Raw genomic sequence first — 27,969 nt, 5'->3', positions numbered from 1 at the left:
CAACCCGCCCCTGCCCCTGGGCCCCCAAAAAACCTTGGGCCTGGGGCGACCGCCCCATCCGCCCCTATTAAGATCCGCCATTGTCTATATGGATATTGATGTGCTTAAAATTTTCTGATGCCCTGTTTAGATCTGTACCCTTTTGGTATTTTGTTTGTCATGCACAATTGCACTTTATGTCTCCCCCATGTTTGTTCTTTGATGTAGTAATAAATTTTGATCTTTATTAAATAAGTGGGCTTTTTTGATCGTAGTTTCTTTTCTATGTTTATATTGAAATGAGGGAGTAGATCTGTTGCTCCAGCTCTATACCTGCTCGGTGCCACCTCTTCCTGATCAACTTGCAGCTCTTTTTTTCCAGAATGAAACACATCATAGAGGCTGTCAGTGAAGCAAAAGCAGGTAGCACTCTGCGGGACATAGAGCTGGAGTGATAGAAGGTTAAGATCCACCACAGTCGTTGGGCATAATTTATATATCAAATGAAATGCTGATTACTGAATAAAGGGAGAAAGGGACTGACCATACAAAGGTGTTAACTGAGTTTGTCTTTAAAAGAGCTACATGTGGGTCGCCCTCGCGCACACACAGGGCAGCGGGGTACTCAGTACTGGGCTGTTGTCAAGGCAGGAATGTGTCACAGCAGCGGTGACCCGGTCTGTGGCCCTGGGAGCCCAAAATCAATGGCGGTGATGTTAATGGTGTTAAAGTTTATATGAATAGTTCGAGATGCCACCCGTGGTGTTTGGCAAGTAAGATGGTAAGCCAATGCTGCATACAGATCTGTTGAGACTGATGGTGTGGTGCAGTAGAGATGGTAAAGCTCCCCACAGGTGGAGCTGTAGTCCCAGGGCAGTATAGGTGCAATGGATGAGGAGAGGCACAGAATGGTATGGATACTGGTACCCAGGTGTAGTGGTGCAGGAATAACTGAACAACACCAGAGTATGCGGTTCCAAAGCTTTACTCACTGTTTGCAGTTCACACAACTGCCTGCCACCATACTGTGTTCTCCAGGTCAGGGCTCCAGACAGGATGGGATTCGCCCTTCCACACTCTGCCAACATGTACCTTACTGAACGACTCCTCCAATGCGCCTTTAGGTGTGAAGCACTCCAGTACTTTGTTACCCTGGAATGCCTCTCTCTGTGTTCATAGTCTATACTGGTATGACAGACAGCTGTAGCCTGCTTCGGGGACTCCTCACTGCGTCCCGGCTCTATTCAGTTGCTGTTGTGTCCCAAGTTTATGATGGGAGCTAGGCGTTAGCGGCTCACTACTCATTCGGTGTCTGTTGCCGGACATAAAGATCCAATCAACCTCGGGGACCAGGCCCCATCCTTGGTGCTCTCTGGACTGGAAGGGTTCTTTCTCAACCTGCTTCCCTCCGTTCTTCTGTTCTCCTTCGTTCTGATCTGTTCTATCTCTCTTATGGAAGGTTAGGTTATCAATCTTATCAGTCTCTCGTGTCAGCAGCCTAGATCACTGGGACCTGCTGCAGCACATCCCTCAGACGCCCATCGTCTCTCTTCTCTCTCCTCAAACCAACAAACCACTAACTTTCACTCTTGCCACTCTTTTGTATCTAACTTCACCCGCCTCCCCAGCACCTCTCGTGTTACGAAGCCAGGGACCACAAAAGGCACCCTATGACCTTTCCAGCATAAAGCATGGATGGGTCCCTGCTGAACAATCCTGTGTGTGGGGTGCAGGTGTTGGAATGCAGAAAGTAGTTCCCAGCCTACCTGGATGGTGGGGCACTTCACCTTAGGAGAAGGTGCAGTACCTCTGTGGCGACTGAAGCCTCAGGGGTGCCATACATGCACACATATAAGGCTTGGAGGGGTTAAATCCTGCAGACTGCCCTTAAATAAATACATTGGAACATGGTGTATAAGTATGGTAAAATAGCAGTCCTTATTCCATGAAGTGCTACAACTCCTTCAGTCAACTGATCAATGCTGATGTCAATATTGATAGCCTATTATAAGGATAGGATGAGTGAAGAATTCTGAAACCACGGATATGTGATAATCATTCTAAATGGTGCTTGGCGCTCTTCCATCCGGTTCTCATTATCAGACTCCATGAGCACCTGATCATATTCACTAAGAGCTACAAGGAACATTATGGAGGTGTATCCACTTCTTCCTTATCATTGCTGCCCTCCTATGTCCACCATTCTGAAGATGACACTTTGTAAATCAAATGGATATTCGATGATTCCTGTTGTGGGCACTCTGACTCAGAGCACAAGTTGTTGAAGGTAGATATCCATGATCTGCAATATGGTCCAGGTCATTTGGATAATTATTTGTGGAATCAGACAGTTGATAATCCCGTCTCCTATCATAGCATTATTGTATGCCAGGGTCATTCCATAAATATTTCACTGCATCTACATAAGGGATCTCAAAGGAGCACACCTTCTCTATATCATCTTCCCGAAATAACAATGCATGACCCTTGTTGTGTTGCTTCTTGTATGGAATTTTAATGGTCTCCCTTGCCCAAATCATAGCTTGCATTGCAGTGAATATGTTCTGGCACACAAGCTTAGTGAAGCCCCTCTTCATCAGCGTAGCCAGATCCATGGATAATCCTTATCTGCTCCTGGCGGGTGTCCCTCTTGTCTTGGTGGAGCTGCGTGTCTCGTCACTGTTCCTCTGAGCTTCCTTGGCCTCCTTGCTGAGGCAGCACACCATGATGGACTCCAGAGTCATGTCTGCTAACTGCTAGTGGTGCTGGAAAGAGACAGACCCCCCCCCCCCACCCTGTAAGTCACAGACCTGCTTCTCCTTGTAAGAAGGGGGATTGCTGTGCTGATTGGGGGGGAGGCAGACTGAGACGGGAGATCCCTTTAAATAAATACATTGGAACATAGTGTATTAGCATGGTAAAATAGCAGTCCTTATTCCATGAAACTCTACAACTCCTTCAGTCAACTGATCAGGGCTGATGTCAATATTGATTGCCTGTTGTAAGGATAGGATATTAAATCCTCAAATCAATTAAACAGACGTTTAGTGCATATGATGTCCACAGAGCTAATACACAATGCTGCCAGCAGAAATATTCTTGCATAGTTATTACGGTAGCACAGTGGCTCTGTGGCTAGCACTGTAACGGTGGCTTAGTGCTTACCACTGTATATAGTATCTCAGTGATCAGCGCAACAGCTTTGTAGGATTGGGGTTCAAATCCCACAGAGGATGACAGTTGTGCAGAGTTTGTTCTGTGTTTGGAGTTTGATAGGAAACCCACACAAAGGCCTACTAATAGGATATTTAGATTGTGGGGACAGTGATATATTTAAAGCGCATGGAGTAAAAAGGAACCTGTCACCTCGTTTTACCACTATCAGCTGTGGCCACTGCTTTTTGGTGCTGTAGCGATTTAACTTGCTCAAGAGCCACCAGAGTCAATCAGGAGGCACGCTCCATTAAAAGTTCATAGGGTTTATTGCTCCATAAACCAGCCCATAACACAAGGAATAGCCTTTAGCTCAGGCGGAAGCAAGTATAAGTGTCCATTGTTTCAGGCTCAGTCCTGGAGCCTCAGCAAACACAGGAGGCTTATCCCTCCTTGCATACAGCCAACATACCCAGGCCTCAGCACGTGGTCTTTAGGAAGGTAGCACACCTTCCTCCACCTAGGCCTGCTGGGACCTTCCACATGGCTCAATCAGATCCATGCTCTCTCCCATGTGACCTACTCTGGTTACCTTATATGGTCTGTACCTACACCCAGCAGGTCACATGGCTATGACCTCATCACAGGTCCTTCAAGCATTTAATCACATACTTTATTGTGACACTCTTAAACACTCCCCTGGGTGGATTTGTAGATGATTGATCCTGCCCATCTCATCAATCTGAAGGCTTCTCCCTGACACCTTGGAATGACATAAGCTTTGCTGATCAGCACATAAGCAAGCTTTCATCTCAAGGCCACCCATCTTGAGATGCATAATGATCCTTCAGCATCCTATACCCATTACCACAATGGATATGACTGTAGGCCCATCCTAGGACACCCACACAGCGCCCCCTAGCGGACACAGTGGTCACTACAACACAGTGCTTATCTACAACTCTCTAGAATGCTGTAGATAAGCCCCTTATCCAACCTGCAAGATAAGAAAAACATGTCTTATTATTCTCACCCGGGGGTGGTCTGGTCCGATTGGTGAGCAGGTCCGGCACCTCCCATCTTCATGCAATGTCATTTTCCTTGATTTGTCATGCTCCTGCGCATGTGTACTGATGTGCACTGTTGAGGGCAGAGTAAGAGCCCAAAGGAGGTTACCTTCACTGCTCCTTATACAGAACCACGTGGCCAGATAGCAGGTTTGCCAGGGGGGAAGACTTTCTGCCCTAGACATACTGGACCATGTAACTGCTATGGTTAGAGGAACAGGAAGGGGGACTGGACCAGAAGGTGTGCAGGCAGAGGGCATGAAAGCAGAACATGCCAGAGGGAAAGCAGCTTGCAACACCACACTCCCAGAGAGAGGACTCCCAGTCAGAGCACAGAGTCTGAGAGAAGAGCAATGGTGAGAGCTGTAGTTGAGTACGTGGACTCTGGAGCCTTCATGACCAGAGGAGACTTTGCCCCTGACAGTGCAGAGACAGTGACCCGAGCATGTATCCCTGGTGACTGTAGTGGCAAGCTGCTCCTCCCTGCATGGAGAATTTATCCCCTGTAAATAAACCCTTAAACCATTGGTCTGTCTCTGATCTGTGGTGACATCATCAGTACCTGCACATTATTACAGTCCTGCAGGGCGCAGGTGCTTGGCCTCTCTGACCTTTACCAGCTCCTGTGCAGTACAGTACTTTGCTCTGCCCTCAACAGGGCAGATCAGTACACCAGCACAAGAGCGCAGCTCAAAACAAGGAAGATAATGACATCGCATGTAGATGGGAGGCGCTGGACCTAGACCTGCGACACCCATCAGACTAGACTGCCCCCGGATGAGTACAGTCATATGTTAAAGTCTGGGCACCCCTATTAATGTTAACCTTTTTTCTTTATAACAATTTTGTTTTTTGCAACAGCTATTTCAGATATAGATATAGATATAGATATATATATATATATATATATATATATATATATATATATATATATATATATATATATATATATATATATATATATATATAAACTGATGAACTCAGTACAATAAACCTCATTTGAATCCAGAAATAACTAGCAGAAAATGTGAAATCTGCATTTTAAACAAAATTTGACCGGTGCAAAAGAATAGGCACCTCAACATAAAAGTGACATTAATATTTCGTAGATCCTCCTTTTGCAAAAATAACAGCCTCTAGTCGCTTCCTGTACTATTAATGAGTTCCTGGATGAAGGTATTTGTGACCATTCCTGTTTACAAAACAATTCCAGTTCAGTTAAGTTTGATGGTCGCCGAGCATGGACAGCCCGCTTCAAATCATCCCACAGATGTTCAATGATATTGAGGTCTGGGGACTGGGATGGCCACTCCAGAACATTGTAGTTGTTCCTCTGCATGAATGCCTGAGTAGATTTGGAGCAGTGTTTTGGATCATTGTCTTGCTGAAATATCCATCCCTTGTGTAACTTCAACTTTGTCACTGATTCTTGCACATTATTATCAAGAATCTGCTGATACTGAGTTGAATCCATGCGACCCTCAACTTTAACAAGATTCCCGGTGCCGGCATTGGCCACACAGCCCAAAAGCATGATGGAACCTCCACCAAATTTTACTGTGGGTAGCAAGTGTTTTTCTTGGAATGCTGTGTTTTTTAGCCTCCATGCATAATGCCTTTTTGTATGACCAAACTCCTCAATCTTTGTTTCATCAGTCCACAGGACCGTCTTCCAAAATTTAACTGGCTTGTCCAAATGTGCTTTTGCATACCTAAGGTGACTGTTTTGTGGCATGCTTGCAGAAGCAGCTTCTTTCGCATCACTCTCCCATGCAGCTTCTCCTTGTGCAAAGTGCGCTGTATTGTTGACCGATGCACAGTGACACCATCTGCAGCAAGATTTGATTCAGCCAATGGGAATCCTCAGAAGTGTGGGCACATCCTGTTAGGCATGTTAACTATTGGCATGGCTGTGATTGGCTGCTGAAATGATGTCATCATGATGCGGGGGGTCTGTGCCGACTGTCGGGGGGTCTGTGCCGGGTGCCTGTGCCGGCTGCCAGTGGTCTGTGCGGGCCTGCAGGGGGTCGTGTGTGTGTGTAGGCATCGTCCGATGGGACTGCAAGTCCCATCGGGCGATGCCTGCTACACTGACAGTGACACATTAGCCAATGATGGGACAGTAGTAGTCCAATCATCCGGCTAATGTGTTGAATGTAAAAAAAAAACATGCTACATACAATACATGTTACATTGTTCCCCGAAGCTAGTGTCATCTAAGGAAAAATATAAAAATAACAAACAAGCCATATACTCCCTTATCTGCAGAAATCCACGCGTGTCCCACGCCGATCTCCCGTGGAGAGCAGCGGCATCAGCTGATGCGACCGCTCTCTAGGGGCTCAAGGAATCCAGTGTCGGGAGGTGGGTATCCTTCCGCACTGTATTCCTCCGCCACTGTAAAAAAAAGTCCCTAGTCTCACTTTTGGCATTGCTGTGTGAAAAAGTTCCCACGCAGCATTTGCCATAAAGTGAGACCAGAGACTATTTTTATACAGTGCGGAAGGATACCTACCTCTCGACACTGGATTCCTGAGCCCCGTAGAGAGCGGTCGCATCAGCTGATGCTGCTGCTCTCCATGGAAGATCGGCGTGGGACACTCCATTATCCGCAGAAATCCACGAGTATTTGGTTTATTTTCATATTTTTCCTTAGATGACACTGGCTTCGGGGATCAAAGTGACAAGTAATGGTGAGTGTGTAGTGTGTAGTTTTTTTTGTTTTTTTTGTACATTCAACACATTAGCCGGATGATGGGACTACTACTGTCCCATCATTGGCTAATGTGTCAATCACCATCATGGTAGCAGGCATAGCCTGATGGGACTTGTTGTCCCATCGGACGTTGCCTGCACAGCCCCCCGGCAGGCCGGCACAGACCCCTGGAAGGTCCGTACACACCCCCGAGAGGCTGTACAAGGACAGAAAAGGGTTTTTCCTTATTCCGATACCGGAAGTCCCACCGACTTGAATGGGACTTCCAGTATCGGAATTGGCGATACCAGATACTTTTTAAGGTCGGCCGATCCATTCCGATACTGAAAAATATCGTATCGGCTGGTATCGCTCAACACTATCCTTGACTGTTCTCACCATTCTTCATCTCTGCCTTTCTGATATTTTTCTTGGCCTGCCACTTCTGGGCTTAACAAGAACTGTACCTGTGTTCTTCAATTTCCTTACTATGTTCCTCACAGTGGAAACTGACAGGTTAAACCTCTGAGGCAACTCTTTGTATCCTTCCCCTGAAAAGCTATGTTGAATAATCTTTGTTTTCAGATCATTTTGAGAGTTGTTTTGAGGAGCCCATGATGCCACTCTTCATAGGAGAATTAAATAGGAGAACTACTTGCAAGTGGCCACCTTAAATACCTTTTCTCATGATTTGATACACCTGGCTATGAAGTAGTTAGGAGTGTTCAAATCAAGAAAATGATAAGGGTGCCCATACTTTTGCACCAGTAAAATTTTGTTTAAATGCAGATTGCACATTTTCTGTTAGTTATATTTCTGGATTCAAATAAGGTTTTTTTGTACTGAGTCCATCAGTTATTAGATATATGAAACAAATAGCTGTTGCAAAAGCCAAAATTGTTATAAAGAAAACAGGTTAACATTAATAGGGGTGCCCAAACGTTTACATATGACTGTATAATATAACTTGTTCTTTGTTTTTACAGCTTTACAGAATGCTGTAGATTAGCCCCTAAAGGCGGTGGTCGCATCTTGCAGCGACAAAACGAGGTGACGTGTCACCTTTTTAATAAGAATATTATTTATTCATTGGTAGTATGCTATGTCACAATACCAGGATCTGAGGATCTTCTGTTTCGAGGTCAAGAGCTCTCTGATGCGATGTGGCTGCCTGTCTCGCTGTCTTCCTCTTTTGACACTGCAGTGTTGTGGACAAAACATTAACTGGTTAGCGACAAGTCTGGTGTCTATGTACTAACTGAACTATAAACTCTCCCCATAACATGTCCAGCAGACATTGTAGGATTACTATATTGATTTTATTATTCTATTACTGCCCAGTCTCTAAACATGGACGTATGAATAAGGCCTTAGTCAAACACATATTTGAAAAAATGTTATCTGTGTCATTGGTGTATGGTCAGTGTCAGATTTTACAATAAGGATATATGTACACGTTGTGGATTTGCCTGGGGATGGCGCATGCTCCGATTCAGATCTAGTCTCCCGAGATCTCGGGGCAAGATCTAAATCTGAGCATGCACCGCCCCAGTGGCCATTTTCCTGGAGGCCACCGCATCGCTCCAGTGGAGCTTCAGAGGACTCCGGGCTCTGACAAAATGCCAGCGAAGCCCCCTTTGCTACAGAGCCACCACCCTAGCAGAGAGCTACACAGAGCACCGCTGCCATAATGAGGTAATGGGGATACTTTACTTGCACCTTCCTGGTGAGGCGCCCCCTCAACTTGTCATCGGTACCACTCCCTCCTCCATCTTCCCACCACCACAAACAATGACCGCAGATTGCTCCGCACCTGCCCTATAAGATGACATCTGGCATACAAGACGACCCCTAGCTTAAAAGATTTTCATGGGTTAAAAAATCATCTTGTACGCCAGAAAATATGGTATAATGTCAGGGAGATCTTATATATGATGTCCAGGGACAGACGATCTATAATATATAATGCTCAGGTAGTAGATCTATAATATACAATGTACAGTCCAGGAAAATCTATAATATATAATGTCCAGCTAAGACCAGAGGCAGAGATGTATTACTACACTCCCACCCCACTCACTCTATCTGGGACTGGGAGCAAACATTGCCAGTGCTGCTGCTGCTGCCATTCACTCTCTGGGACCATCTGGGAGCAAACATTGCCACTGCGGTGTGTGCTCCAGCCAGTAGTAATGGACACCAGAGACACAAGATGGGGAGCTGACAAGCACCTTGACACGTTTCACCACCCTTGGCTTCAGGTGTTGTGGGGGAAAAATGCCTCCAAAAACACTGGTGTTCATGATTTCTTAACCATTTATTATAAAAATGAATGAACAAAAGAGAAATCTTGATTGCATCAGTATTTGGAGACCAATCTCTGCCATCACCAGTTCTAGGTACTTGTTTGCGCACAGTGTTTGATGGCATTTGTCAGGCAGGTCTTTCCAAACATCTTAGAAAACTACCTGCAGATCTTCAGTGTATGAGGCTTGTGCAAATCCTGTCTCTTCATGTGATCACACAGACTGACATTGAGGTCAAGGATCTGTGGGGCCAAATCACCTCCAAGTCTCCTTGTTCTTTATACTGAAGGCTGTTACTAATGACACTGGATGATTTGGATTTTCTGCTGCAGAATAAACTATAGTTAGATTTACTATTTGCTCTAACATTTAGATGAAATATATTTTTACGATTATATTTAACGTGCAATGTTCTGTGGATTCCTATTGGTGATAATGGGATATTAGTAGGTAAATTGCTTAACCATTTCAGGCAACAAAACTACTCTGCAATATTTTGGTGCAATAATGTAGACTTGCAACCCATTTCAAGGGTCTTCATTGTCAGGGAAGACCCCAACTATCTGGAGGGAGGGAAGCTCTAACTAGCCAAATACTGAGGCTGAGCTGGAAAGGCCCACTTGGGACAGGAAGATGACTCAGATGTTACAGATGTCTGTGGCTTGAGTCCTCCTCTTCGAATGTTCTGCTTTCACTTACAACCCTGAGTGGTCATTTTGGGGAGAGTGCAGAGTCTGGAGAAAGGGTGGTCTGCAACTGGATTGAGCTGGTGGCCTCCTTGACAACTTAAATTGAGAAAAATGACCCTGCTCTTTGTGTTCCTGACATGTGCTTTTCAGACAATCCCAGAGACAGTCCATGAAAGGCATGTAGTCTGCAAGTGGGATGAGCTGAAGTGGCTGCTCAGGTCCGCTAGGTGATACCACTATTCAGATTGTGGTCCTTTTTAAGATCCCTTGAACAGGGCGGAGTAAAGAAAAGGAGTTTGGTCTGCGTGGATGACCTGTTGCTAGGTCCATAGTGATTTGTCACATGTCATCTAAACTGGCAATTGACATCAACACGTTAAGAATTCTCTGGGTGCAGATGATTCTCCTGAAACATGGTGGTGTACCCTTCTCATGTCATCCTGGAAGATGAGTGGATCCATGTTTGTCAATTGCACTTCCTGGTCTCCCTTCTGGACTCATGTGGTCATTGCAAAAGAATCCCAAAGAAAGCCTATGAAATGTAGACAAGTGTCACAGGTTGTTGGGAGAGCGATTAGAAAGAAGTAGGTATAATGTAGATTTCTTCAAAAGCTAGATTAAAATGTAACCATCTCCTTTTAATTTCTTCTATTTCTTATGGATACATTAAAATGAATACTTGTTTCAAATGGCTGAATATTGCACATGTGAACTTGGCATAAAAGGATCCTGTGAACAGGTCAATGATGCTTACAGTATTAAGATGGCAGAACAAGTCATATGTTTGTATGAACTTGTGGACAGACCTCCTTAGCATTGGAGTCTTCTGTGGATTGTCAATTATCTGCAAAACTTTCAGATTAAAATACAGGTTTCATGCAATACTAGCTAGTTAAAGCTGCTTCTGTTTCCATAATCATGGACTTCTCAGAAGGTTCCATCACCAGGATCTGGTTAGAATGATCGTGGCACCATGTCCCTCTATGAAGTCTTAGAATTTTCACATTGGATCCAAGGAAGCAGTGTGATTTCTGTATGACTCAATGATTGGCATTCAGGCTTCTGTCTCAAGACTTAATACAAAACCCAGAAAGCAACACATGATCATAAACTCAAGCTGTTCCATAAACTATAAAGAACAAGCCCAGAGGTGATAATGGTAAAATGTATATCCCAAGTTTGGCAATCAAGATAATATACAACAGAAAACATACTGTGCAAAAACGCTGACCATAAGACCTGATGTTCTCACTAAAGTAATCTCTACAGCAAGTTACAAAAAAGTTTAACAATAGTCCAATTAAGATAAATGGGGCACTTCAACCAATGATACACAACAAATCCCACATCACATAGTAGGAAAAAGAAGAGATCCCACAATATAATAAACAAGGTATATACTTTATTGAAAAAAATCACTAAAACCAGCGTGAAATAGCAGCAAGATTGCCATGAAGAGGACACACCGCAAAGGCCTTTATCAGGGCTATATATGCATGCATGCAGCATGGCATATAAACATGCAATTAACTTATGGTTACATAAAGATATATTATGCAGTGCTTTGTTATAGTAAATGCCCAAATATGAGCTCTACAATAGAGTAATCCCCAGACACAATGGCTGTAGCAAACACCATAAGAAGCCCATACTGCAAAGAGAGATACCATACCATCGCTAATGAAGTCCTAATAATGCCCAGGAACTCGGCTCCATAGTAGCCATCTAATGGAACCGGTATATAATAAACCGGGTAAAGGAGCAGAGTAAAAAAATATATCTACCTGTGGCAGAGCGGTGTCCCCACACCCCGACGCGCGTTTCACCGCCTGCTTCTTCCAGGGGCGGATCTATCGGCAGGGTAACTATGTTTTTAAATCGCAAATGGCCAATCATAGAGAGACGGCATTTGTAAGGGGCGGGGTCTATTGATATAGTCGGCGTCATGCGCACCCGCCCCTCACCCCACGTCTGCTTCCTGCCAGCGCTCAATGACGCGGCAGCCATAAGGGCTGCGCGTCAGTGTGTGAGCGTCATTGGAAACATCGGAGTGAAAGAGGATGCGCATGCGCACCACCGATTACCTCGGCACAAAGAGAATGAAGCCATAAACGAAACCGCTCATATACCCATCGTGAAACACATAAACATGAGGATATAGATAAAGGAAAAAAGGAATAGGGGAGCCTCCAAATCAGTGGTATATCTCTAGTAAGCAGATGGAACACAGAAAAAACCCCAGATGAATACGTTCCTATCTATATATTTAATTACACTCAAAAAGAGGGAAAGAACCTATAACAAAAAAAGTGACAAAAAGGTAATGTGAAGATTCTTCATATTAATATAAAAACATCAGGTGACATGAATAATAGATATGGTAAGTCACCATCAATTCACAATCATAAGTGTATGTAGAAGACAAATGGAGTGATAGTCCTTAGATTTTTAAGGATAAGCACTATAAAAGGACCCAACAGGGCCATAAAGGGGGAATGGGTTATTCTCCAAATAAGGAGCTCCAAAGTGACAGTGCTACACTCAAGTAACAAGACTATACTCTTAAATTACAGCTAATGTGAAGGATACATAACAATAACAAACATGCAACATTGGACATATGCACCGACACTGGTACGAGAGACAAATACAGGATAAGGCAATATATACGATAACGATTAAGGCTTCTTCATGCAACTCCATGCTTGCATCCAAAGACGACCCCGACGTAATACTCACAGGAAAACTCTAGAAGGCATAAATAAAACTTAAAAAGGAATAATTAAAATCAGATCAAGAAAAACACAAAACACCCGCCATAAAAAGGAAATACCTCTACAAAAAGAAGAAACTCATACTCTCATTCAAGCCCATAGGACTAAGGGTACCTAAGCGGTAAATCCACCGGCATTCCAATTGGGCTAGAGCCTTACTTAAGTTTCCTCCTCTGAAGCCCAAATCCCATTGATCAATCGCCTTCAAACATAACCCCCGAGGATTACAATCATGATATACCTTAAAATGTCTTGGTATGCTTTTTAAAGAAGTGATATCTTCTACCGTGGCCGCTTTTTCAATATCGAGAACATGTTCTCTTACTCGCAGTATAAATTCTCTTGTGGTGAGCCCCACATATACTTTCCCGCAAGGGCATTCCGCATGGTATATTACCCCCTTGGATGTGCATGTAAGATGTTTCCAAATATGGAAAACCCTGGATCCATCAGCATTTTTGAAGGTTTTACGCTTGGTGAGATTTAAATACGCCTTACACAGGCCACATGGAAAAAACCCTGGATTAGCTACTTTCCCATTTTTTTTATAATTTTACCGGCATCATAATGACTATGGACCAAAAGGTCCTTAAAATTGGCTGAACGCCGAGCCACACATTGAGGTGTCTCCGGTAAGATCTGTTTTAAGATAGGATCAATTAATAAGATGTTCCAATGTCGTAGGATAATCTCCTGCACATAATGCCACTGGCCATTGAATCTTGATATGAAACGTACCTGTGTATTATCTTCTATCAATTTCCTTTTCCCACCAAACAGTAGTTCATTCCTAGGAGTGGTTGAAGCTCTTTTATACCCTCTCTGGATCATTCTGCGGCTATATCCTCTGTCCTTAAATCTCATGGTGAGCTCCTGACTTTGTTTTTCAAATAGAAAGGGATCCGAACAGATTCTCTTTGCCCTTTAGAAATTGGCCAATGGGGATACCACAGATGGTACTTGCTGGATGGGAAGAATCAGCCATCAAATAGGAGTTGGTGGCAGTAGGTTTTCTGAATATATCCGTGTGGAGTATTCCATCCGATGATGCCTCAATCCAAATATCCAAAAATTCCAAAGACCTGCCTGTTTTAAATGTAAGTTTCACATTAATATCATTATTTAATTTGTGAAACAACTTTACCAAGTCCACATCCATACCCTCCCACACAGAGAATATCATCGATATCTCATCCAATTTTGTACTTTTCCCATTTCTTCAAAATTATCTCCCATGAATGTCCCGTTCCCACGCTCCCAAAAAAAGGTTAGCGTAGGAGGGGGCACATGAAGCCCCCATAGCTGTACCTTGTAATTGGCGGTAGATTTTTACATAATGTGTTTACTTTTAATGGGTCAGAACAAATTCCAATAGGATTAAGATGAGATCCACCAGATGTCCATCAATATTGCTCGAGCGTAGAAACCAGGATGTGGCCGCCAAACCATCTTTGTGCCTTATTGAGGTATAAAGAGCTTCCACATCTGCAGTTACAAGAACCATATTTTCCTCCAGTTGTACCTGGTCTATACATTGTAAAGCCTGATTCGTATCCCTAATGAAAGATGGAAGGGTAGAGACAATAGGTTTCAAAAAATCTACCACATCGGAGACAACCTCAGATACTCCCATTTCCGGCCATAATTGGTCGTCCTGGGGGATCCAAAGGATTCTTGTGTACCTTCGGGATGAGATAGAATGTTGCCAGTCTAGGTTGGAAATCCCGAATCTTCTCCAGAAATGCTTTAGAGACTAACCCATCACAGAACGCCTTTTCAAAAATAGAAATTAAGGTCTGTTGGAAGGAACATAAGGGGTTATACGTTAACCTCTGATAAGATTTATCATCAAGCAATTTCATAGCTTGACGTTCGTACATCTCAGTTGGCCATACAACTAAGTTACCCCCTTTATCAGCGGGCTTGATAACCACATCATTCAACATCTGTAAGTCCTTCAAAGCCAAACGTTCCTCAGTAGATAAATTATCCTTATTATATTGATTTATGTGCCAAATTTTCGATATCCCATGTGACCATCTGGGTAAATACTTCAACCGTAGGGGATACACTTAGTGAGGGGAAAGTCCGAGACTTAACAAAAAGACCAGAGGGGACAGTACTCACCTCCTTCAATGTATTTTCCTCCAAAAGAGATTCCAAAACCTGTGTGGCTTCATTTTCCTCAACCGTATTCAAGAGCAATTGGCTCCCATCTTTGGGTTTGAAATGTAATTTCTTTAAAATAATCTTGCGAGCAAAAAGGTGGAGATCCTTTATGGCAGTAAAGGCATCTAAATGAGAGGTAGGAGAAAAGGTAAGACCTTTTTCTAAGAGCTCAATTTGTATTGATGTTAAGGGGTGTGAAGATAAATTAATCACCTTCAAATGATCCCTGGATTTCCTAGATCTTTGTATCCTATTAAACATCTCTGGATATTATTGTTTTGCTCCACTTCTTAACTGGAAATCCCTCTGTTATTGCTCCATTATAGGACCTACTGCTTTCACTGCCTGATGCACTAGATGCATCAGAAACTTCCTGAGATCTGTGTAGAACCACCATCAGACTTCTTATGCTGCCAACGGTATACTTTATTCATGTCATAATCTTTAGTATCCCTTAGAAATTTTTTTGAGTTTCCCTTTACTGACTTCATCCTCCCATTTATCCACTTCTATGCCCAAATCCTTGAGCCATACTTCAAGGGAATCCTTGGTCATACTACTTGTTAATGTTTTATAAATACCCTCCAAATCATCATCCAGCACTTTAAGGGATAAAGTATTGTGTTCTATGATGATTTTAATAAAGTCCAGCGAACAATTAGATGCCGTACTCACCCATCTGGTAATTAAATCATCATTATTCAAATCAAAAGTAGGGTAAAGCTGAACCCTCAATCCCCTGGGGATAATTTTTTTACCCAAATAATTTTCCAAAGCTGCTCGATTCCACCAGGTCTTAGTCTTTTTATGAAGGGCATTTTTATATTTGAGCATGAGTTCCTTATTAGACGTAGAGGCATCCTGGGAAACGTACACAGCATCTTCCTTATATAAATTCACAGCTTTAGAACGTCAAGTCTGTTCCTTGGCCAAAAAATCCATTGCTGGACAATCTGTTAAAAAACAGCAAACACTAATATAACAACAATAGTCCAATTAAGATAAATAGGGCACTTCAACCAATGATACACAACAAATCCCACATCACATAGTAGGAAAAAAGAAATCCCACAATATAATAAACAAGGTATATACTTTATTGAAAAAAATCACTAAAACCAGCGTGAAATGGCAGCAAGATTGCCATGAAGAGGACACACCGCAAAGGCCTTTATCAGGACTATATATGCATGCAGCATGGCATATAAACATACAATTAACATATGGTTACATAAAAAAGATATATAATATGCAGTGCTTTGTTATAGTAAATGCCCAAATATGAGCTCTACAATAGAGTAATCTCCAGACACAATGGCTGTAGCAAACACCATAAAAAGCCCATACTGCAAAGAGATATACTATACCATTGCTAATGAAGTCCTAATAATGCCCAGGAACTCGGCTCCATAGTAGTAGATGCCACGCACACATCACTGAAAACCTTCTGGTATATTTCTAATGTCAACTCAGACCAAGGACAGATCAAATAACGGCACCCGGTGGCCATTTTCAGGATTTCTAATTCACTGTACACCTTTTCCTCTTTACATTTATTATTTGCTATTAATTTTACAGCCATGAGTTCCTCACTGACTGGGTGTGATGCCAAGATGACCTGAGGTAAAAATCACAACAGATCAGAACTGCCATATATTATATGAATCTGTGTAATGGATCACTACAATGAATATGTATGTCCCTCCGGTGTATCTGGTGCAGGATACATTGGGGAACACTGAGGATAAATCAACACTTGTCCAAATCCTCCCTCACCAAGCTCTTTACAGAAGTCAAAACTGCACAGGTCAATAGGGTTTTGTGTTGTCCACATCTCTGAAGGTTAAAGCACAGCATCTGGCATCACCATTGTCTAGATCTGGCATGTCTGCGGAATCAGATCATCATATACCTTCTAACTGCAGGGATTATTCAAGATTTATTAAAAATTTATTTGAATCTCCAAATTTTACCCAATAAGAAATAAAATTACCCTATTTGGTATCACTACAACTGAATAAGTACAAAAATGTGGTGTAATCCTTACTTCTGGAGCCTTAGTATTTGTTACTGTAAAGACTACTGGGTCACCCTCCCAGTGCTGCGGGGCACTCGGTACCAGACCAGTGTCAGGGGAACGTGTCACAGCAGCGGTTACCCAGACCGTGGCCCTGGGAGCCCAAGTCAATGGCGGTATATGAAGTTAGTGAAATGCAACAGTTCGTGACGCCACCTGTGGTGCTCGGCAATGGAGGTGTTAAGCCGACGCTGCAGGCAGATCCTCTGGGACAGATGTTGGGATGCAGCAGTGATGGTATAGCCCTCCACAGGCAGGGCTGATGTCCCAGGGCAGTGTAGCTGTAATGGGAAGGTGCAGGCAGTGTAAAGGATGGTACCCAGATGTAGTGGTGCTGAGAGGGTTGGCACAAGAATGAATGGAGGACACCGAGGCTTGTAGTTCCAAGGCTTTACTCGGTCTGCGGTACACAAGGATGCCTGCCTCCGGGCCATGTCCTCGGGGTCAGACTCTGCCAACCTCCAGGCCAGATAGAAAGATCCTCTCCAACACTCCGCCAACATGTACCTTTCCTGAACGACTCCTCTATAGCGCCTTTAAGTGTGAAGATCTCCAGTACCGTGGTACTCTGAAGTTCCTACTGTCAGATGTTCCTAACAACTCTACTCGCATGGCAGACAGCTGTAGCCTCTATCGGGGACTCCTTTCTCCAGAGTCCTGGCTCTCTATTCAGTTGCTGTTGTGCCCCAAGTCTTAGATGGGAGTAGTGAATTTACAGCCAACTACTCCACCGGTGTCTGCTGCAGAACCATAAGTGTCCATACAACCTCGGGGAGCGGGACCTGGCCTTCCGCTGAGAAACTAATAGGCAGGGTTCCTCTTCCAACCCACGTCTCCTCTCTGTACTCCTACTCCTTCGTTCCGCACTGTTCTTTCTAATGGAAGCTTAGGTTGCAGTTCTACGTCTTTCTCCTTCTGTTTCTTTCCCGTGCCAGCTGGCTCAGATCACTGAGGCAGATGCAGCACTCCTTCCTCCATCCCTTTTCCAGGGATCCCCACTCCTCCTGAGTTGCTTCCTTCCTCACTGTCCCTCTGTCAGACTGAACCTTTAATCCTACACTTTCCCTCTTTTATGTATCTTAACTCCACCCACCTCCCAGCACATCCAGTGTTCCTAGCAGGGAACCACCAGAGGTGCCCTGCTACTCTCTAAGCACTGAGCTGCAATGTGGTTGTGCAGAACTACCCTGTTGTGTGGGGTGCGAGTGTGGAAAGGAGTTCCCACCTTACCTGGATGGTGGAGCACTACACCTTAAAAGAAGGTGCAGTACCTCTGGCGACTGAGCCTCAGGGGCGCCACACTACAGCTACTGGTTATCTGGAAGTTCCATGTTTTTACCCAATCTTCATCTCCTTCTGTAATGGAAAGTAATGAAGAATCCAAAATTTTCCCAAAATTGTGTCCTTAACCACATATCTGTTTTGGGTGTTGCAACTTTCCCTTTTGTGATCACATCATTTGTAATATCACCTGACCACACAGATTCCTCTTAATCTCTTATTTCTATATTCCAGTAAAACACGTCTGTAGGACTGCATTCCCATGTGCCTGTCTTATTAGTGTGTATGTAATCTCTTGTAACTGTGTGAACTTAGTCTTGGGTCCTGTGGTAGCATGTAATATTATGCCAGTGTCATGAATGAAGTGTAGCACAATACAGCATTTTACACCATAACCCATGCAAATGTTTCCAGTAATATCTGCTGAATTGTCTGGTATGTCTTCATCTATTAGGTATTGCAGACTAGATCCTCTTGGACTTTGTGAATGTAGAGTTTTTGGCCAGGTTCATTCACTTCACTAGTATTTATTCCATGATGTAAAAGATCTTCTGCATAGATCAGTTGAAATAGTATAGAGTAACAGAAATGTGATTCCCATCAAACAGCTTTTCCTGAGAAATGTCTTCTCCTGTAGGATTGGTGTTGAATCAAATCCATCAAGGACAGGATGTTTCATATTCCAGCCCTTATATGAATCTATTTCTTCCTAAAATGCAGTATCATTCTGCAATATACAACTTGCATTGATCAACATGTACCCACACTTTATTGTCTGTGGGTAATTTAAACCACATTAGATGCTTGTTGCACAAGAATCATAACTTGTCCCATGGTTTCAATCTCAAAGGGACCTTCCCAGTTACTTTCCCAAGGTCCATTCTTCCTGACAGTTTAATCCTCACTAGAGCCCCTTTCATGAATGTAGATTCATATGTCGTCTCCATTCTGTGTTCTTGATGCAGCATGTGGAAGTATGGCTTTCAAGCTTTCCTGCAACTACTGCAACCATTTGGACCTTGCAACAGCATCTGTTTGAGGTGTGGACAAAAATGGTTCATGTGGAAAAATTGTATTTTTCTTCCTGTCATTAGTTCGAAAGGAGGAAATGGAGTTATGGAAGTGACATGCTGCATTTTTTTTTGGACCACACAAACCGCATGGAAAAAACCACAGCGTGTGCACAGCGGGTTTTTTTTTTTTTTTTTTCAGTTACCACCCACCTTTCGTGTCTCCCCTTTTATCCCTCATAGACTGTAAGCTTGCGAGCAGGGCCCTCATTCCTCTTGGTATCGGTTATGATCTGTGATTATTATGCTGTAATGTCTACTATACAAGTCCCCTCTGAAATGTAAAGTGCTGCGGAATATGTCGGCGCTATAGAAATAAAATTTATTTTTAATTGATTTAGGCTATGTGCACACGATGCATTTTACCTGCGGATCCGCAGCAGATTTTACCGGGCAGAAACGCTGCAGATCCGCAAAGTGATTACAGTACAATGTAAATCAATTTAAAAAAAAAACCGCTGTGCACACGCTGCGTTTTTTCTGCGGTCCAAAGAAAACAGCATGTCACTACTTTTGTGCAGTTTTCCACCTGCTCCATTCTCCAAATCTGCAGTGGAAAACCGCAATAAAAATGGAAGAAATCCGCAGAAAAAATGCAGGTCATTTGACCTGCGGATTTCTTAAAATCTGTGCGGAAAAAATCCGTTGGAAGAAAATCACCGTGTGCACTTAGCCTTACATTGTACTGTAAATCACTTGGCGGCTTTGCAGCGTTTCTGTCCGGTAAAATCCGCTGCGGATCTTCTGGAAAATGCATTGTGTGCACATGGCCTGAGTGTTCCTTTGTTCTGCAGTGCTCCCATTGGAAAGATTTAGTATCGCAGTATTCAGTGACATGTCATGGATGTCCATAATGGTTGTAATTCCAAGGAGTCTTAGAAAATTTCCACTTCTGACGCAAGATTGATCAATGCATAAAGCATCACACAATCAGGACTGTAGACTTCTGTCTCAAGATTCAGGTTCTGTTTTTATCATAAATTAAAGCTGTTGGCTGTCCTGCATCTATTACCAATTCTTCATCAACTGCCAAGTTCAGGCTCATTCACACATCAGTGTTTGGTCAGTATTTTGCATCAGTGTTTGTATGTCAAAGCCAGGAATGGAACTTACCGAGAAAAAAATATAATTGAAAGACTGACTCCTCCTGTTCCTTATTTTGGAGACATTCCTGGTTTTGGCATGCTAATACTGATGAAATACTGATGTGTGAAAGAGGCCTTAGTCTGAGTTGACAAGTTGGCACATAATCTAGTAAAAAATGGCACTCAGCTTGGTATTATGGTGACAATTTATTCCAGGAGTAGTACACAGTAGTAAAGGTTTTGGTCAGACAAGTGACCTTCAGTGTAATAGATTAACATAGACATAGATGATCATGGACACACATGAGTTGAGACTGGGCAAGAAGCTGCATGAAGGTAAAACTTACTAGCTGTATGAGCTCCTCAATTACCCTGGCTTTGTCCTCATGCAGTCCAAGGACCAGATCACAGCGGGCAATGCAGCCAGGAAGGACCACATTGAGAGGAAAGCATCCATCTCCAATAAGACCACCAGCTGCATATTCAAACTGCTACAAGAATCTGGTATCAAAATAGCATTTGTGGCTAAGTACTGTGCATGTGGTTCATTGCCACTCTGTGAGATGATCCCTATAGAGTGGATGTGCAGGAGAATAGCCACCAGTTCATTCCTGAATAGAAATCCTGGGGGTACCAGAAGGATATACATTTTATCCTCCTAAAGTATAGCTGATGTGAACTCATTTTCTGGTTTACCTCTGGCTTCTGGTGAGGGTGGTGGAGCTGGCTGTGTTGACAGAGGAGTCGTGAGTTCTCCATTTGAGCTCCCTCTAGTGGTGGCAGTAGGTAATGAATCTGTTCTAAATGGCAGAGACCTGCCACATGAGGAGGAGGACTGTGAGTGGACTGTTGTGAGTTCATTTTCCCCTTCACCGTCGATGTCTGTCTGATGAACTCCCTCTTCTGGTGAAGGAAGGTAGTGAGGCTGATTACCAAACACCTGATCTGGTAGATGACTGGGTAACAGGAAATTCTGACTGGATGTAAGGCAGCTGACGCCCTTCTGAGTTGCTGGTGATTTCTCCGCTGGATTTGTGGAGACCAGTCTGATTCCTGCTTCCCAAAGAAGTTTTTGCTCTGCTATTGAACTTATTAGTTTTGTTTTGTTTACCTTGTTTTTTGGAGTTCAGCCATCCCTGGTCAGGGGTGTGCTGAGTTCCATTTTTGTCTCTGATCAGTTTGTCTCTTTACTCTGTCTTCAGAATTTACATGACTGCTGATAGTCTTTTTGAAGTCCTAGCGACTTCAGGGCCTGTTTTGCCTATCAGACGGTTGGGACACTTTTTGGTAGGGTTTTTTACGGATTGCAGACAGCAGCTTTTCTATCCTGTCCTTTTTAGTTAGCTTGGGCCCCATCGTTTGCTCAACCTATCTTTCTATCTGTTAGTGTTTTCATCTTGCTTCACCGTCATTATATGTTGGGGGCTGCCTATTGCTTTGGGGTCTGCTCTGGGGCAGTTTAGATTTCCCCTTTCTTTCTTTAGGCCTATTTTGTTCTCCGGCTGTGATTGAGGGGTCTAGGGCATCGTAGGAACCCCCCACAGCTACTGTTAGTTGTGGATAGGATCAGGGGTCTGCAATCTGATAGCTACCAACCTCTCCGGTTTTCTGGACTTAGCTTGTATTTTTGTTTTTTCCTCCTTCGGTGACTCATTCATAACAGTGGACATCAGGAGTCTCTGACTGGATTTAAGTCAGCCGACTCCCTAATTTTGTGCTGGTGATTTTTTTTTTCCTGCCCTGAGGTTCTGGTTTCCAGTTCTGTTCCTGCGTTCTCAAGCTAAGTGTGCTCTATTTCTTCACATGAGATTTGGTCTGGTTTACTCAGTTTTTGTGGTCAGCCAGCCCCTGCTGGGGCTGTGCTGAATTTACATTCTTATGTCTGTTTATGCCAGTTTGCTTTTTGTCCCTGATCAGATTGGTATATTCTGAAGACAGAGCAAAAAGACCAGAGTGCTGATATAGGAAATTGAAGTCTAGCGACTTCAGGGTTTTTGTTATCAGAAAGTGCTGGACATTTTTTGGCAGGGTTTTGTACGTGATTGCAGACAGCATCTTTCCTTTCCTGTCCTTTCTAGTTGGTGTGGGCCCCATCATTTGCTCAGCCTATTTTTCTATCTGTGTTTGTGTTTTCATCTTGTCTTACCAACAATACATGTTTGGGGGCTGTCTCTTGTTTTAGGGTTTCCTCTGGGGCAGTTTAGATTTCCCCTTTTCTTGCATTAGGCTTATTTAGGTCTCCGGCTGTGACGAGGCATCTAGGATCATCGTAGGTACGCTCCACTGCTACTGCTAGTTGTGTGGCTAGGATGAGGGGGATGCAACCCGCTAAGCTACCAACCTCTCTGGTTTTCTGTGGCTTGGCTTGTTTTTGTTTTTTCCTCCTCTGTGACTCATTCATAACATATAGCTGTCTTTCAAGGATGATGCCAATAAAGACTCTCAATGGTCTGAAGATCAGCTGATTGCAACTAAACTGTGCTGGCCTTGTGATTGGCCAGGCAGACATGGATATCATGAACCATTCCACAGTGGCAGTCTTTGAAATTCTGGAAAAAACATGGTCAGCACAAGACTGCACCCAAGTGAATATGAAGATTGAGTTTGGTGTGGATGTGACCAAAAAAGAAATGGTCTTTGCTGATGTGATTGATAATGACTCTTGGCATCTATGGCCCTCAGGTGATCAGACCCAGCAGAAGGATGAACAGACTTGCCACAAAAAGTCAAAAGAAGCTGAGTGGGTTGCAGACAAAGTGGAGTTACTGGTGACCTAGTCATAGCCAAGAATGGATTGTTGTTGATGAGGTAAATTTCTGACCTAGTTCACTGTGAAAAGATTAAGCAATCTTTGCTAATTATGGCATCCCACATGAACTGAGGGACATGTCTGATCACAAAGGACCTGATGAGACTGCCTGTTTGTGTTGGTCTCTCCAGGCATGTGATGTGACTGTCACACAGCCGCAACACATGCAGCTGCGGCGCCTAACCACTGATAAATGGGAGCTCTCCAGGTTTCCGATGCAGCTATTTGGAAACCGCTAATGGTATTCAGATAAGCCCTAGTGATGGGCGAGCACTAAAAAGCTCGGGTACTCATTGGTTGGATCCAGCAAATTGGAATACCCGATAAACCCGTGTAATGAGCTCAATGTAAGTCTATGGGGAAAAGTAAGCACTTGTGCCACGACCTCCCACCCCAACCCCCCTCGGGTGATTTTGGGGCCTAAAAATAAATCTGAAATCATTAGGAACAGTGTTCAAATTACATGGTATAATCATGGGGAATACCCCTGGAAGCATTTCAGACTCCCAGGTCACAGCTATGAACAATGTCAGTCCTATGCCATTTTTACAGGCACACAATAAAACATACAAAAATGAAACTGAAATGGATTTTCCTGGGAAATATGTTAAGGAACATCCTTTTCATGGTAATTTGTATGGAAGACAAAATAAATAACCCAAAACAGAAATGTTCTTCCACCACTTGGACTATGTTCACAACTAGTGTTTTGGTTGTTTTTCTCAAATTTAGCATTGCTTTCAACCAAGACAAATGCATTCACTTGGGAAATGTCACTTGAGGAAGTGGAGACAAAAGGGAGATGGTAGAAAATGCTTCTTGTGTATGGTGCAGCCATTAGTAGAAGATGGGGGGTGTTCCCATAGTGCTGCATGAAGTATAATTCTGAATTTCAAATTCTGTTCTGTGCTCACCTCCATGGTTAGTGATGAGAAGGGCTCTTTTACTCTAATTGGGTAGTGTTCAAGAAGCTTCTTGAATCATCTTTATCAAGTTGCTCTCCTGGATTGATTCCTTCTTCCACTTCATCTTCTTGGTCTTCTTTCTTATGGCTACTTTCTCCTCTTAATCGCTGTAGATCTGTGGAACTAGACAGACAAGTTAGTTAACTTACACTCTCAATGGTAGTGATAACTAAAACTAATTGAATAAACATCTTCCATAATGCATCATTGCTTATCTCCACTCCTATAAAAATGGGTGGCAGGGCTGCCTATGCCTGGAGGTGAAACTTATTTTGTGCTTTCTCCTCTTTCTCCCAATATTCAACTTCAGATGGGAAATTCCTTCTTGCTGATGGGTATGGTTGATGTAAGTTTCAGCAAGTTCTCGATCTTCAAAGGTTTTCTTGTGCCATTTGGTAAAATCGCTCTTGCCTCTTTTGCACTCACCAAAGGTTGATGAAATCTAGAGAGAAAATACGTTAGTGCTAGTGACTACCACACAAGTAAGCATACAATTCCTACTATTCAAGCCACATGTCATTGTCCTCAGTACTAATCCTCAATTCCCAATTCAGACCATCCTGACCAGAAGCACAGGCAATCGCCACCTCTTGGTGTACAATTGTAAGTAGAAAAGTCAGGTCCAGCTTCTTGGTGCAGTTGAGCATTTGCTGTTTCAATATATGCAATAGTGCAACACACAGACCCCTACTGCCATCCTATGCATTTTGCCTCTTGGACTAAGACTTCATAAGAGTCAAAACACACAGGCTGGCAAGAGGCGTCTGTTTGCTGTGATATACTGGATTATGTATTGAAACGGCAATAAATTAGTAACTGCACCTAGAAGCTGGACATGTCTTTTCAACGTTTCCTACTGTTCACTCACTTCTCATGGAGCTTTTTCAAGTCCTTGCTAGAATGTGTAATGGGTTGTCCTTTTAACGTCACAAAAAATGGTTAACCATCTTTGAATTCTTCAGCTGAGTTGGTCAGATAAATTTGAGGTATGTTTCCAATAGCTATTGAATAAACATTGTGTTAAGGATTTGCTTAGCTGAACATAGAACAAAGTAAATAAATTGATTTACCCTTACACACATCTTCCTGCCAGGGCTGTATTGTTTGTGCTGCCCTAGGCACATTTAGTGCTGCTTCCCCCATTGGTGAGCATGAGTAATGCAGACCCTGTCGTCAGTGACTTGGGCTACTGTCAAATCAGTGATTTTTGCATTAAGCAGCAGATCTGGTAGTTTTTCTACATTTGCCATGTAACAGATCACTTGTGGCAGCACTGCATTCAGCCTCATTCATTCCCTATGGGACTTGCAGACATGTGCGACACTTGGGTTTTTGCCGTGATCCAGCAAATGCGGTACTTGTAGCAACTGAAAAAAAAGCTGCTAGGTAATGAATGAGGCCGGATCTATGTGTATATGCCCATGTAGCTCTTTCAAAGATACTTCCAGCAATATCTTTACACATTCAGTCTATTCATCTGAGAACGGTTTGCATACGTATTCAAATGAGTGAGTAGATTTGTTGCTCTAGCTCTATACCTGCTCGGTGCCACCTCTTCCTGATCAACTTGCAGCTCTTTTTTCCAGAATGAAAAACCTCATAGAGGCTGTCAGTGAAGCAAAAGCAGGTAGCACTCTGTGGGAAATAGAGCTTGAGTGATAGAAGGTTAAGATCCACCACAGTCGTTAGGCATAATCTATATATTAAATGAAATGATGATTACTGAATAAAGGGAGAAAGGGGCTGACCATACAAAGGTGTTAACTGAGTTTGTCTTTAAAAGAGCTACATGTGGGTCGCCCTCGCACACCCAGGGCAGCGTGGTACTCTGTACCGGGCCGGTGTCAAGGCGGGAATGTCACAGCAGTGGTGACCTGGTCCATGGCCCTGGGCACCCAATATCAATGGTGGTGATGTTAATGGTGGTAAAGTTTATATGAATAGTTCATGACACCACCCGTGGTGTTTGGCAAGTAAGATGGTAAGCCAACGCTGCATACAGATCTGCTGGGACTGATGGTGTGGTGCAGCAGAGATGGTAAAGCTCCCCACAGGTGGAGCTGTAGTCCCAGGGCAGTGTAGGTGCATTGGATGAGAAGAGGCACAGAATGGTATGGATGCTGGTACCCAGGTGTAGTGGTGTGGGAAAAACTGGAGGACACCAGTATACGGTTCCAAAGCTTTACTCACTGTTTGCAGTTCACACAACTGCCTGCCTCTGTACTGTGTTCTCCAGGTCAGGGTTCCAGCCAACCTCCAGGCAGGATAGGATTCTCCCTTCAACACTCTGCCAACATGTACCTTACTGAACGACTCCTCCAATGCGCCTTTAGTTGCATAGCACTCCAGTACTTTGTTACCCTGGAATGCCTCTCTAGGTGTTCCTAGTCTTTACTTGTATGACAGACAGCTGTAGCCTGCTTTGGGGACTCCTCACTGCATCCCGGCTCTCTATTTAGTTGGTGTTGTGTCCCAAGTCTATGATGGGAGCAAGGCGTTAGCGGCTCACTACTCCTCTGGTGTCTGTTGCCGGACATAAAGATCCAATTAACCTCGGGGACTGGGCCCCGGCCTCTGTGCACTCTGGACTGGAAGTGTTCTTTCTCAACCTGCTTCCCACCGTTCTTCTGTTCTCCTTCGTTCCGATCTGTTCTCTCTCTCTTATGGAAGGTTAGGTTATCAACCAGATCAGTCTTTCTCTGGTATTTCTTGTGCCAGCAGCCCAGATCACTGTGACCTGCTGCAGCATGTCCCTCAGACACCCATCTTCCCTCTCCTCTAACCAACTAACCACTAACTTTCACTCTTCCCACTCTTTTTTTATATCTAACTCCACCCGCCTCCCCAGCACCTCTCGTGTTATGAAGCCAGGGACCACAAAAGGCACCCTTTGACCAATCCAGCATAAAGCATGGATGGGTCCCTGCTGAACTATCCTGTGTGTGGGGTGCAGGTGTTGGAATGCAGAAAGGAGTTCCCAGCCTACCTGGATGGTGGGGCACTACACCTTAGGAGAAGGTGCAGTACCTCTGTGGCGACTGAAGCCTCAGGTGCGCCACACATGAACATATATAATGCTTGGAGGGGGTTCAATCCTGCAGACTGCCTTTAAATAAATACATTGGAACATAGTGTATAAGTATGGTAAAATAGCAGTGCTTATTCCATGAAACTATACAACTCCTTCAGTCAACTGATCAGTGATGTCAATATTGATTGCCTATTGTAAGGATAGGATATCAATATTCCTCAAATCAATTAAACAGATGTTTAGTGCATATGATGTCCACAGAGCTAATACACAATGCTGCCAGCAAAAACATTCTTGTATAGCTATTACGGTAGCACAGTGGCTCTATGGCTAGCACTGTAACGGTGGCTTAGTGCTTACCACTGTATATAGGCGCTCGGTGATCAGCGCAACAACTTTATAGGATTTGGGTTCAAATCCCACAGAGGATGACAGATGTGCAGAGTTTGTTCTCTCAGTGTTTGGAGTGTGATAGGAAACCCACACAAAGACCTACTAATAGGATATTTAGATTGTGTGCCCGAATGGGGACAGTGATGCATTTAAAGCGTGTGGAGTAAAAAGGAACCTGTCACCTCGTTTTGCCACTATTAGCTGTGGCCACTGCCTTTCGGTGCTGTAGGGATTTAACTCGCTCAGGAGCCACCGGAGTCAATCAGGAGGCACGCTCCATTAAAAGTTCATAGGGTTTATTGCTCCATAACCCAGCACATAACATAAGGAATAGCCTTTAGCTCAGGCGAAAGCAAGTATAAGTGTCCATTGTTTCAGGCTCAGTCCTGGAGCCTCAGCAAACACAGGAGGCTTATCCCTCCACGC

The 27,969-nt window shown here is 43.6% G+C and overlaps 1 long non-coding RNA gene and 2 pseudogenes across 1 annotated transcript in view; 2 read left to right on the top strand and 1 right to left on the bottom strand.

The window, feature by feature from the left end:
* Positions 1-27,969, top strand: part of LOC141055990 (uncharacterized) — a 303,731-nt gene that overhangs the window by 23,312 nt on the left and 252,450 nt on the right. The gene's annotated exons all lie outside the window — the stretch shown is intronic.
* LOC141056002 (guanine nucleotide-binding protein G(q) subunit alpha-like) lies at positions 1,985-2,723 on the bottom strand (annotated as a pseudogene).
* On the top strand, positions 20,639-23,393 carry LOC141056001 (bifunctional phosphoribosylaminoimidazole carboxylase/phosphoribosylaminoimidazole succinocarboxamide synthetase pseudogene; annotated as a pseudogene).

This window comes from Dendrobates tinctorius, unplaced genomic scaffold (genome assembly GCF_039654945.1).
Source record: "Dendrobates tinctorius isolate UK_male_01 unplaced genomic scaffold, ASM3965494v1 ptg000193l, whole genome shotgun sequence".
Lineage (NCBI taxonomy): Eukaryota > Metazoa > Chordata > Amphibia > Anura > Dendrobatidae > Dendrobates > Dendrobates tinctorius.
Note: the sequence above shows the minus strand (reverse complement) of the source record. Positions and strands in the feature narration are given on the sequence as shown.